The following is a 4,622-nucleotide window of genomic DNA, read 5'->3' as shown; positions in this document are numbered from 1 at the left end:
ATCAGTCCTTCTGTTAAGCTTTATGAAGTCATCAGGTTTTCCATTAGAATCCTTACCCAGTTCAGAAAATGGTATTTATCCGAAAGTCCCTTCTGTACATCTTTTTGAAGAGCAAGTATTTTTGCGAAACTTGATTAGTGCTATGACAATATTTTGAGATAGTAATTAGAATAATGCCTGATAACATTTTCCCCAAACATATCAGAATTTTAGGAGCGCCGTATGGTTTCTACGATATCTATATTAGTAACATTTACCATACAATATAACCCAAGACTTATTACTCACTTGACAATACTTCCCATGTCATTCTGTATAGAAAATGAGCCTAATGAAGGCAATGGCAACCTACTCCAGTACTCTTGCTTGGAAAATCCCATGGACAGAGGAGCCTGGTAGGCTGCAGTCCATGGGGTCGCTGGGAGTCGGACACGACTGAGTGACTTCACTTTCACGTTTCACTTTCATGCCTTAGAGAGAGAAATGGCAACCCACTCCAGTGTTCTTGCCTGGAGAGTCCCAGGGACGGGGACTCTGGGGGCGCCGTCTCTGGGGTCGCACAGAGTCAGACACGACTGAAGCAACTTAGCATCAGCAGCAGTGTAATATCTCTCTTTGGGGTGTTTGCGGGCCCTCTGAAGCATCCCAAAGTTAGCTAGAAATCAAGTTCTTCATTACAATGACTTAGGAAGTTTTGTCAACAAATATCAAAAAGGTTTAGAACACTCAGCCAGATAGGATTATAGGTCATTGTGAAACAATAGCTTTTCATATAGCTAAAGTAACAATAAAAGATTTCAGAACAGATCATTTAAGAGATAAATAAATTTAAATCTGTTATCAAAGGCAGTTCACCATCTGAAAAAACGGTGTCATCTTAACAGACAGAAAAGCTAAATTCAAGTTTTGCAACAGACAGAAAAGCAAAATTCAAAGCTAAATAAGTTTTACTTTATTTAAAAGGCAAACAATTAAATTTATTTTACACTTATTTTAAACCATGTACAAAACTCACTTCTCATGGTTCACTTTTCATGGTTCACTTTCTGTACCCATTACTTTGTCCTTCTATCCTAAAAAGCCACGTGTAAGTCAGGCTTACTTCATTTTCCCTTCACAAAATGCAGTTCCATTCCTCATAGCTTCTTTACTGAAAACACACTTCATAATTTCCTTAAGTAACCAAGAATTCACTTTTTTTTTTTTTTTTTGGCAAGTTGGTCCATTTTTAATCGTGAGTCAAAATAAGCTGTTTTTGGCCTCCCAAAGTGCCCATCCCCTTTTATTGAGGTTAACATATTTCAGAATTTTAAGTAAACAGATGCAGTAACTGGGTAAAGTTTCCCCAGGTCCATCCTCCAGGAACTGCTGTCATTATCAGCAATGCCATCCAGTCTTCAAGGGGGATATCAGCCTGATTCTGCTCTGTAATTATTGCAGAGCTCCAATTTGCTTTATCCGTGTCAACAGTTCCCCTCGCTCATGAATATTTACTAGATCAGTGCATCCACCTATGCAGTCTTTACCGATGAAGACCCAAGGTACCGTTCTGGCTCCTGTGAGCTGTTGCAAGTAATCTTGTATCTCACTGGTGTCACCGTTGGCGCCAATTAGATACAAGATTTGGATATCGACAAATTCCAAAAGCCCTTGTTCGAAGGGCAGTTGACTGAGGAGCTCCTGAGTCCTTCTGAAGTAGGGCAGGTGGGCTTGATGAACATGACCACCTTCGCAGACTGGATCTTGCTGTTCATGAATGCTTGAGCCATGCTGCCTCTCCTGGGAGGACACCTTAACTGCCAAGAACTGACTTTTATATTAGTATTTTATAGATTGGTGAGCATAAATACCAGTGATAATTTCTAAAACCTTTGCTTTCTTAGAGAGAACATTTTAGGATGACACCAAACAAAATGAGGGCAAAATGAGGACTGTAGCCTGGGAGGCAGCATCTCAGATAGCTCTGAGAGACTGCTTCAAAGCGGCAGTGTGGAAGGTCAATATATAAGGTTTTGGTGAATGGGAAGTTCAATACCATGAAGCACTTATTTTACAAAAGGTTTTTTTGTTGGTCATGAGGATATGATGTCACCATAAAAGGTGACATCTCCTTCTCTAGATAGGAGGAAATGCAATGATTGAGACCATAAAATCTGTTCCTAAAAACATTAAAAAAAAAAAAAAATCCAACTGTCTAAAGACCCATCTCACCGGATGTCCTGGAGCGTGGAGTGCCTCACTCCACAGCTGTTGAAGGGCAACAGCTATAGGATCATGGGGTTCACTCTCCATAGGGACAGACGGCAAATGCCTTTGTTGTTCAGTCACTGGCAGTGCTCTTGGTCAATGCCACTTTGTAGTTGACAGGCGTTTGCTATGACCAGTGTGTTCTGTTAACAAAATCGTTAGCTTTGCCCTGCTTCATTCTGTACTCCAAGGCCAAACTTGCCTGTTACTCCAGGTATCTCTTGACTTCCTACTTTTGCATTCCAGTCCCCTATAATGAAAAGGACATCCTTTTTTGGTATTAGTTCTATGAAATCTGTAGTTCTTCATAGAACTGTTCAACTTCAGCTTCTTTGGGATTAGTGGCTAGGGTATAGATTTGGGTTACTGTGATATTGAACGGTTTGCCTTGGCAATGAACAGAGATCATTCTGTAGTTTTTGAGATTGCATCCAAGTACTGCATTTTGGACTCTTTTGTTGACTATGATAGCCACTCCATTTCTTCTAAGGGATTCTTGCCCACAGTAGTAAATATAATGGTCATCTGAACTAAATTCACCCATTCTGGTCCATTTTAGGTCACTGATTCCTAGAAAGTTGATGTTCACTCTTGCCATCTCCTGTTTGACCACTTCCAATTTACCTTGATTCATGGACCTAACATTCCAGGTTCCCACACAATACGTTTTTTAAGGCTTCGGACTTTACTTCCACCACCAGAGACATCCATAACTGGGCATTGTTTTCGCTTTGGCTTAGCCTCTTCACACCTTTTGGAGCTATTTGTCTGCTTTCCTCCAGTAGCACACTGGGCATCTACCAACCTGGGGAGTCCATCTTTCAGTGTCGTATCTTTTTGCCTGTTCATAGTGTTGATGCTAGGAAAGTAATGCTCAAAATTCTCCAAGCTAGGCTTCAACAGTACACGAACCAAGAACTTCCAGACGTTCAAGCTGGATTTAGAAAAGGCAGAGGAACAAGAGATCAAATTTCTAATATCCAAAAATCAAGAGAATGTCAGAAAAACATCTGCGTCACTGAGTACGCTACAGCCTTTAACTGTGTGGATCACAACAAATTTTGGAAAATTCTTAAAGAGATGGGAATACCAGACCACCTTACCTGCTTCCCGAGAAACCTGTATGCAGGTCAAGAAGCAACAGTTAGAACCAAACATGGAACAATGGACTGGTTCCAAATTGGGAATGGAGTACAAAGAAGTACGTCAAGGCTGTATATTGTCACTCTGCTTATTTAACTTAGCTTCAGAGTACATCATGCAAAATGCTAGGCTGGATGAAGCACCAGCTGGAATCAAGATTGCTGGGAGTAATATCAATAACCTCAGATATGCAGATGATAGCACCCTTAATGCAGAAAGTGAAGAGGAACTGAAGTGAAAGAAGAGAGTGGAAAAACTGGCTTAAAATTCAACATTCAAAAAACTAAGATCACAACATCTGGTCCCATCACTTCATGGCAAATAGATGGGGAAACAATGGAAACAGTGAGAGACTTTATTTTCTTAGGCTCCAAAATCACTGCAGAAGGTGACTGCAGCCATGAAATTAAAAGACACTTGCTCCTTGGAAGAAAAAGTATGACCAATCTAGACAGCATATTTAGAAGCAGAGACATTACTTTGCCGCCAAAGCTATGGTTGTTCCAGTAGTCATTTTTCCTGGTAGTCATGTATAGATGTGAGAGTTGGGCCATAAAGAAGGCTGAGTGTTGAAGAATTGATGCTTTTGAATGATGGTGTTGGAGAAGACTCTTGAGAGTCCCTAGGATGGTAAGGAGATCAAACCAGTCAATCCTAAAGCAGATCAATGTGAAATATTCATTGGAAGGACTGAAGATAAAGCTTCAATATTTTGGCCACCTGATGCAAAGAAGTGACTTATTAGAAAAGACCCTGATGCTGGGAAAGATTGAAGGCAGGAGGAGAAGGGGGCAGAGGATGAGATGGTTGGATGGCATTACTGACTCAATGGACATGAGTTTGAGCAAGCTCCAGGAGATGGGAAGGACAGGGGAGCCTGGTGTGCTGCAGTCCATGGGGTCACAAAGAGTTGGACACAACTTGCGCAACTGAACAACAACTCAAGAAGAGGAAGCAGAAAAGAGAGAGAAGGACACTCTCCCCCTCCCCACTTCTCCTTTTATTATAAAACTGTAGCCCACTAATTACTCTGGGCAGCACCCTCTCCCCCTCTGCTTGTAAGACTCACAAGTGTCCTATCTTTTTTTGTTTGTTTGTTTCAATCAGCACAGGCTGCCATAGAAATATGATATAGATGTCTAGAGACACAGAAGAGATCTTGTTGCTAGCGCAGGAGACAGGGTAGGTGGTATGTGAGGAGGAAGAAATTTTACTGTCTAAGTGCTGCTCAC

General features: G+C 41.2%; 1 pseudogene; it reads right to left on the bottom strand.

Annotated features, from left to right (window-relative positions):
• Positions 1–1,255: 1,255 nt before the first annotated feature.
• LOC113875614 lies at positions 1,256–1,944 on the bottom strand (annotated as a pseudogene).
• Positions 1,945–4,622: the final 2,678 nt, after the last annotated feature.

Source organism: Bos indicus x Bos taurus, chromosome 18 (genome assembly GCF_003369695.1).
Source record: "Bos indicus x Bos taurus breed Angus x Brahman F1 hybrid chromosome 18, Bos_hybrid_MaternalHap_v2.0, whole genome shotgun sequence".
NCBI classification, from domain to species: Eukaryota; Metazoa; Chordata; class Mammalia; order Artiodactyla; family Bovidae; genus Bos; species Bos indicus x Bos taurus.
The sequence above is the reverse complement of the archived record's forward strand: the minus strand, read 5'-3'. Positions and strand labels throughout refer to the sequence as shown.